At 40.9% G+C, this 9,166-nt stretch overlaps 1 long non-coding RNA gene across 1 annotated transcript in view; it reads right to left on the minus strand.

Moving 5' to 3' along the window:
• Positions 1-3,599: 3,599 nt before the first annotated feature.
• LOC125917843 (uncharacterized) overlaps positions 3,600-9,166 on the minus strand; it is a 7,129-nt gene continuing 1,562 nt past the window's right edge. The window contains exons 2-3 of the long non-coding RNA XR_007456317.1: positions 4,083-4,212; positions 3,600-3,813 (exon numbers count right to left, since the gene is read on the minus strand). This is a non-coding gene — a long non-coding RNA (uncharacterized LOC125917843). The remainder of the gene's footprint in view (positions 3,814-4,082; positions 4,213-9,166) is intronic.

A 9,166-nucleotide genomic window follows, 5' to 3' on the forward strand; every position in this document is an offset into this window, starting at 1 on the left:
ACTCTTATTTCACTTTTCTAATACACCCTTTCTCTTGTCAGTTTTTTTTTTTTTTTAAACATGATTTCCTCCGAATGAATCAGTGCTGTGATATGCAGGAAGGAACTATCTCTGCGATTATTCTACTTGGTGCTTAACAAACATTATGGCAATACGCCAAAGTACATGTTGGGGCTGGGGCCTCAAAGATTAATCAGACATTGTCCCTGCCCTAAAGGAACTCACAGTCCTATGAGACAGTGTTGTCTGTGTGGGGTGAAGGGAGGCAGGTATTAGTCAATCTTATACCACTTCTCCCTAATGTCTGAGATCATAATTCTACATGGAATTTCAAAGATCTCTCATGCCTGTATTTTATATGAAAAGGTTTACATTTTTGAGACCAGGAAAAAGTCTTCTCATTCCTCTTATTTGAAATCAAGTATTTTCCATAGGTTATTTGTTTTCCTCTGCACAGCACAATGTTTAGTTTTATGTTTCTTTCTTCCCAAAGTCTTTTAAACATGACATGTCAGACCTCAAGTCATTTTTTTATCTCTTGGTCAGGTTTCTCTTCATCTCTCATTTCATTACTCTTCCTCATGGTCAATCTCTTCATAAGTCTTCACAACATTATTAACCTCATATTTCATTTTTGACATTTGCTTAAGCAGACTCCTGTGCAGGAAGACTATTAGAGGTCTTTATTGTAGAACTGCTGTGGTTACTATATAAAGAGTTCATACTTTATCTATGGTTGTGGAACAGATGTGAATTTTTTTTGTATCACAACTCAAAATGAATTTTTCCCTTAGAGATAATATTGTTAAGTGGTGGTTGTGGTATTTCACCCAGATCTCCATTGAGGAATTAAGGGCTTATTCCCCTAAATATTTAATGCTGCTACAGAATGTATGTCCTTAGGTAGGAGAGTAATAGCCCCCCAGAGACGGACCCTTTCTAGTCCCTAGAACCTGTCAATACATTACCTTTCTTAGCAAAGGGACTTTGCAGATGTGAGTTAGCCAAGGATGTTGAGATGGGAAGATTATCCTGGATTTTACAGACAGCCCCAATGCAATCACAACCACCTTTGCAAGAGAGGCAAGAGTGTCAGGAGTCACAGGAAGAGATGTGATGACAGAAGCAGAGGCCAGAGAAAGACTGGAAGATTCTAATGAAGGGAGCAGAATATGCCACCTCAAAATATGCCATTTTGGCATACTGATTATTTTGAATTAAAGTTTCTTGGGAAACAGGCAGTGCAAGAAGGACACTCTTAACTCTCCTGTGCTCTCCCTGAAGGCAGGAAATAACTCTCTTATGTGAAAGATACCCACCCTGTGCCAAGAGGGTAGAAGGCATCCTTATTAGCAGAGAGGCAAGTCAGGGCCAAGAGGATAAATAAACAAACTTTGTTACTTTTTCACTAAAATAGTACCCCAACCCCAAACCTCTTTGTTTTGTCAATTCTTCACAAATTTATTGTTTGCCTAAGAGGTATAGAAGATTCCTGCTTTGGACACTTCGAGTCTCATATTTTTAGGGGGCTCCTGTACATATGAAATTAAATTTGTTCTGTTAAGTTATCTTATGTCCATTTCATTATTAAACCAGGCAGAGAACCTGAAAGGGAACATTTTTCCACCCCTACACTACATTGTTGGCCTTGAAGGTGCAGGAAGGAACCACAGGCTAAGGAAGGCAGCAGTCTCAGAAGCTAGAAAAGGCAAGGAAAGGGATTCTCCCCTTGAGCATCCAAAAGGAACACTGCCCAATGGCCTCATTTTAGACCTCTGACTTCCAGAACTATAAAATAATAAATGTGCATTGTTTTCAGCCACTAACTTCATGGTAATTTGTTTCAATAGCAATAGGAAACTAATACACATCTTGAGAAAAATTATCGAGGTTTCTGTGATCAAATAAATGGGGGAAACATTATTCACTTTATCTCCCTCTCAGTGCCTACAATTTGAGAAGTCCTACAGTGAAGAATTCTGTTTAACTTTGTTTAAACTAGAATTTTCCAAAAGCACTTAACCGTAGACATTTTAAGGACTGTTTAACAGTACTATTCATGGAGCCTACTTTGGGAAAAAATGCTTTAAGGATTTATGCTATGGATAATGGCACCCAGAAGAGATGCAGATATTCATTTATCTAGACTGAAATTCCATCCACTGATGCTGTTTCAGTGAATTATTATTGAGTGTCCATTTTAGCTTTACATTGTGATAGGTATCGGGATGAGGGAAGAGGAGGTGAGACATAAAGATATAGAAGAAAATATTACTGACTCCAAGGAAATCATCATTTAATATGAGATATGACATATTTACCAAAAACTGTAAACCAGGTAGAAAACATTAGGTTCTGTGTGTGTGTGTGTGTGTGTGTGTGTGTGTGTGTGTGTGTATGTATATATGGGCAGGGTGGGCTGTGAAGTTTGGAGAAAAAAAATGAATCATTTCCAGGAAGTTGGGGGTGTCAGAGAATGAATTATGAAGAGCTGGGATTTGAATTTGTCTTTTTTAAAACTGTTTTTAATGTTTGTTTATTTTTGAGAGAGAATGAGAGAGAGAGTATGAGCAGGGGAGGGGCAGAGAGAGGGAGAGACATAGAATCTGAAGGCACAGAGCCTGACACACGGCTCAAACTTGTGAACTGCGAGATCATGACCTGAGCCAAAGTCAGATGCCTAACCAACTGGGCCACCCAGGTGCCCCTTGAATTTGTCTTTTAAGGGCAGGTAGGCTGATGATGATGAGAAGAGAGGGAAGAGAAGAAGGGCATTGTGCAGTGGTGGCATCAGAGTAAGCAACCCTACCTATGACAGGCACTACCTGACCCAAGAACTAAGTTGTTCCCTACTGGGGAAAGACAAGCCTTGGTAAGCCACATCCTTGTCTGTGCAAGAATCAGAATTACAAATTTGCGGGGTGGCAGGGGGGTGCCTGAGTGGCTCAGGTGGTTAAGTGTCCAACTCTTGACTTTGATTCAGGTCATGATCCCAGGGTTGTGGGATGGAGCTGAGCATGGAGCCTGCTTAAGATTCTCTCTCTCCCTCTGCCCCTCTCCCCTGCTCATGCTCTCTCTCTTAAATAAAAAATTAAAAATACATACATACATACATACATACATACATACATACACAAAATACAACCAAACACTTAATATAAAACTTTGGGGTATTTTTCTGCATGGAATAGACTTTCTGAGACTCCCTAAAATATGTACCTGGTAAAGTTTAGACTACAGATGTTTTTTGCTTTTCCTGGTAAATATTCCTAGTGGTAAGGATATAGCCTTTTTATTGTTCCTTGGACCTCTAAACTTCTGTTCAGAACTGGAGTCATCTGTTGAAAACGCTTCAATGCCAACTCTATGTGTGTGAAGACTAGGCTTTAACAGTAAATGGGAAAGGGAGACCATGTCTGTGCTACTTTAGCTTCCTGTTTCGTGTCAGCTTTAGTCTCCTTGGGAGCAGATACTGTCTCACTGTTTGTTCTTTGTAAGCCTCAACTCTAGAGCAGTGGAGGCACTTGGCATACATTTGTTGAAATGGTGAAAGGATTATCGAAGTGAAATCTTGGCTCCACTCAAACCGACTCAGAAAAAGAATTTTCTTAAACATTTATTTCAAAATGAAAAAGGAAGAGTAAAACATGTGGCATTTTAGAAGTAAGGAATTCAACAGAATTTTTTGGTGGGGGAGGGGCCTTTAGCCCCTAGAAGAAATAAGGCTTCTCATTTTCTGGAAGAGATGCCTGCACTATCCGTAGGCTTGATCCAAAGAGAGTGGTGAATCAAACACTTATTTTCTGACTGTTCCTTAAAGAAAGAAAGGGTGGGATTTAGAGGATCACAGGGTTCCTCCCAAGAAACACATTCATGTAGGTGTGACCTCTGGAGATTGTGTGCCCCCGCCCCTGTTTGTCTGGCAAACACCTGCTCATCTTTCAAGGCAGCTCGAATGACAAGTCTGGGAGGCCCTGCGGCTCCCCGTGGCAGTTGTTTACTCTGCCCTTTGTGGTTTCCAGCACTCTGTGCAGAACTCTCTCAAATATCACTAATCGCATTTTATACGGTTATCTGCTTACATATCTGGATTCAATTCCATAAACTTCTGCTAGGGCAATGTTAGAGTCAAAGGCAAAGACTCCGGCCTTTAGAAGCTACTTCCTTCTCCAGGAGGCAGACCGGCATACAACTACTTATAATTCTCAGCAACTGCAAGAGAACATAATGCAGAGAGGAGGTAACGGGAGGGAGGGCAGGGTCTTAGTTCATATCCTTAGGTCTTGGCACAGTGTCTGGCACATAACAAGTTCCAAACATGTTAATGGAGGGAGGGAGATAGGAAGAGATGAAAGAAGGGGGGAGAAAGGGAGAGAAGGGAAGGAAATGACAAAAATGCCCCACCTCATCCCTGTCACTGTGCTGAACATTGTCAATCGATTAGTTACTATAAAGGTGCTATTCTCAGGTCCCTGGAAGAGATGTTTTGGAGCAGAGAGTTGATGTTTCAGTCATACTTGGCACACAATACCATACATGATAATCACCATCTGAGGGCAGCAAGTCATAATTTGTCCTGTATTTAACTCATCCCACTCCCAGGGGGTCTACAGAACAGAGACTTACAGAGGTTGCGTTCTCTGAAAGCACTAGCTCTATGCCAATTTAATTCTTGGGTTCTGCATCATTAGACCAGCAGGCTTCCTTGCTTCTGCAAAAGGATTTAACTAGAATTTTGGTGCCCTCAGAACTCTGTCTGCCACCCAGCTCCCTATTTCTCTGCCAGTTTCATCTGCACAATGCATCTTGGGTTACATATGGCAGAGAGAGAGAGGAATCTCATTTCAAGCCTCTGCTGTCTGCATCGCACAGCCCTCCCTGAGCAGCCTCTATTTCACAGGGGAGAGAAGGGAGGAGGCAGGATGATCAGCCTCCTCAAAAGATGAGAGTGTAAAGTATTTCTCAAATTTTCATCTTCAACAGCTGGTATCATTCAACTCCCTGGGGTGGGGGAGACTATGCTTTGTTGCTTAGCTAGCAATATAATCTCTAGCTATCCTGATGCCAAAGTATCAATTACAGGTTCATTTGGATGATGGGATAAATTGGTGTTGAGACCACTAGACAATGACAGAAATTGGAGGTGGTGGGAAAGGATGCCAAAGGGGGGCTGACCTCTATCCTGAAGTACAGTTGAATTCTTCCTATCCTTGCAAATTAAGTAACTTAATTCTAAACTGCTAGTTGTCTCATGAAGAGAAACCCACCCGCAGCAGAAGTGAAGCAGGTATTCCTGAAGGTTTTTCTTTGAGGGCATAATTAGAGAGATGTTAACACTCCTGCAGCATCCCAGCTCTCCCAGTGTTATAACAGGAGGAAATCGGAAAAAAAAAACAACAAAAACGATGACCTGCATTTAAAAACAAATGTTTTACCAGACACAAAAAGTCACATATTATATGATTCCATTTATATTAAATCGCTACAATAGGTAAATCCCTAGCAATAGCAGATGGGCGGTTGTTAGCGGTTGAGGGGAAGGAGAAATGGGGAGTAAGCGCTTCAGGGGTACAGTGTTTTCATTTGGTGGGTGATAAAAATGTTCTGAATGTACTAACTGCCACTAAATTGTTCACTTTATGTTATATGAATTTCACCTGAATTAAAAAAAATAAATGTTGGGGCGTCTAGGTGGCTCAGTCGGTTGAGCGGCCGACTTCGGCTCAGGTCATGATCTCGCGGTCTGTGAGTTAGAGCCCCACGTCGGGCTCTGTGCTGACAGCTCAGAGCCTGGAGCCTGTTTCAGATTCTGTGTCTCCCTCTCCCCCATTCATGCTCTGTCTCTCTCTGTCTCAAAAATAAATAAACGTTAAAAAAAATTTTTAAAAAAATGTTTTATAATTGAGGGCTTCAGTATTTCGCATTGCTCCACAATCTATCGCTGCTGGGGAATAGGGAGGATTTTATTCCCATTCCACAGTGATAAGAGGGATTAAGTAGGTCTCTAAGTTCTAATACTTGTCACCTTTTGGCCTTTCCTACGAAAAGCCTAGTATATTCCCAGAATGTCTGTCACAGGGAAGTAATTCAAATCAATGACCCCTGACTTGCTTGGCCCTTGACAATGAGCAGCAGCAGCAACAGCAAGAGCAGCAACTGATCATCACAGGGCTAGATAATCAAATGTCCATGGGGCGCACCTGTTTACCAGCCTCTCAGCCAGCCGCCCACACTACACCCAGGTGGCCTAGCTGCATTCGGGGACATGAGACAAAGACTATGGGCCATTTTAATTCAGTAGAAAAATATGAAGACCTTGCTCTTGCCACACTCTTTCAGAGTCAAAGAAAATAAATTTTAACAGAATAGAAGCATCTTTGGAAGGGAGGCAGTTTTTCCCTTGTTTGATACTAAGAAGAATATACGCTTCAACACACAGATCCAAAGCAGTCAGCTGTTAAGTGAAAAGAGAAGCCCACGAACTTAGGAGGAATAAAAACATATTGAGAACAGAAGTTAAAAGAAGGGGCTTTGAAAAGAAACTACAAGACTATGTAACATCAAAAAATGGCTAACAACTATATTCATTTAAAAAAATTTTTTTTATTTACATTCAAGTCAATTACCATATAGTGCAACAATGATTTCAGGAGTAGATTCCTTAATGTCCTTTACCCATTTAGCCCATCCCCCCTCCCACAACCCTTCCAGTAACTCTCTGTTTGTTCTCCATATTTAAGAATCTCTAATGTTTGCTAACAACTATATTTAAAAGCAGGTAGGGGACTGCCCAGTCTTACCCAACATCTCCCCCCTCTCACCCCACACCATGCATTCAGGGCCACAGACAAGTAGGCCTCCCAAGTCCTCACCCAACCAACTTTCTGAACCATTCCATTTGTCTCACATTCTACTTACTTCTTGACATACCTCCAATTTTTCTGGTTTTGACCTTATGACTTTTTCTCCAACCACAGTTTGTCTCACCACCCAGACTTTAACACTTAGCTTTGCGATATTTTTTTTTCTAGACCAAGATCTAGACATTCCTCTGGGAATACTGCCTTTGGTGGCTTCATCCACATTTAGCCTGACCCAGGGATGTCACTCTTCACTGTGACTCACAGAAAAGTGTGCAGTTCTGTTTTCATGTAACCTTCCCTTTTCTCAGGTGTAACCCTTAAGACTAAGCCTGAAAATAAGGCTCTAGTGCTGATTTCAGATTCACAAATGGCTAGACAAGCTTCATATTAAGTAAGAATTTTTAAATATAACGAGAAAGCAAAATACATTCAATGCTTTCAAAATCCCCTGATTCTATTGCAATATGCCAACTGACTCAGAGAGCCATGTTATATTTTCCTATGTTGTGTGAGAAAAACCCATGTGATGCTGTCACAAAATGTTCTATATACCACAGAAATTACAGTATTACTTTCCTGGAAAAATTCCAAAAGGAGAGAAATAGCATCTGTTTTCTATGTTGGTCATGCTATGGAATGAAACGCAAATGGGAAGTAGGTTATAGAGGGGGCATCTACTTTCTCTCTGATAGGAATGCTGAGATAGAGCACCAATTTTGAGCTGTCTTGAGGTTAAGCAGTATGCATGGGGAATGCAATGTTGTATGTATGCGATTCCTGTCCTCGGCCGGAACAAATCCTTGTCACCTCCATCCTCACATCACTGCCACAGCAGTGCATGTTGAATTGCAATAATCTGGCTCTTCTGCTTACTGATGCTGACTTTAGGCAAGTCACTTAAGCCTTCTGAGCCTATTTCTCCACCAGTGAGACAGGAATAATAACACCTATTCTTTATTACTGTTATGGGTTAAACTGTGCCTCCAAAATGTACACTGAAGTCCTAACCCTCAGTACCTCAGAATGTGACCTTATTTGGAAATAGGGTCATTGTAAGTGTACTAGGGGAGATCATACTGGAGTAGGGTCCTTAATCTAGTATGTCTGCTGTACTTCTAAGAAAAAGAAAGATGGCCACATAAAGACACAAGCACACGAGAATGACATGTGAGGACAGAGACAGGGACTGATGTGACACAAGCAAACCTAGGAAAGACAAGGATTGATGGCTACCACCAGAAGCCGTGAAGAGGCAAAGAAGGATTCTCCCCTTTATGTCTCAGAAGGAGCATGGCCCTCTCTTGATTTTAGACTTCTAGGCTGCAGAACTGTGAGAAAATAAATTTCTGCTATTGCAAGCCACTTGGTTTGTGGTACTTGTTACAGCAGCTCTAAGAAACTAATAAGGTGGGGGAGGTTTATTTATTTAGTTAGTTAGTTAGAATGAGTCTGTGTGTGTGTGTGTGTGTGTGTGTGTGTGTGTGTGTGTGTGTGTTAAATGCAGGGGAAACAAACACAGAATAAACCAAGTAGGCCAGAAGAAAACAAGGCCAGAAGGTAATTTTTCTTATGTATTTAAATCAAGGAAATGACCTTATTTTCTCTGGAGCCAACACTGCCTCTCTGAACCTACCTCCCACTGTTGTCCCTCCCCCCTGCTCCAGCTCACCGGAGCATTCCTCCTGTGAGGAGGCTGTGCTTGAAATATCTCACCATGTTCACTCCTTAGGGTCTTTGCATCAGCTGCTTCCTCTGCCTAGAACACATCCAGGGTGAACTCCTACTTCCTGTCTTTCCTCAATGAAGCTGACCCTGGCTCTGCCACTTAAACACTGCAATTTGTACTCCTGTGCCACCCAGCACTCCCAATTCCCCTTATTCAGCAGTTCTTTTTCTTTTTTCCATATTCTTATTGGCTTCTAATAGCCTGGTAATTTATTTTTCTATTACATGCAGTATTTATTATCTGTCTCCCTCTATGCTAGAACATAAGCTCCACGAGGGCAGGGATCTTCATGTTTTGCTCACTTATAGGAACAAGCATCTAAAACAGTATCTAGTTCATAACAGGTTCTTGACAAAGTTTTTTTCAAATCCATTATTTATTTTTAATTAATCACTTTGTAATTACAGAAAACTGTACATGTGTACTATGAAACATCAGAAAAAATTAAAAACTTAAAATTCCTACCATTCAATATCTTTCAAATTATGATAAATCAGAATGATTTATATCTTCTTTTAAATGACTCACTAAGGAATTCTGTCTCTTTATATATATATATATATATATATATATATAT

This window comes from Panthera uncia, unplaced genomic scaffold, assembly GCF_023721935.1.
Source record: "Panthera uncia isolate 11264 unplaced genomic scaffold, Puncia_PCG_1.0 HiC_scaffold_257, whole genome shotgun sequence".
NCBI lineage: Eukaryota > Metazoa > Chordata > Mammalia > Carnivora > Felidae > Panthera > Panthera uncia.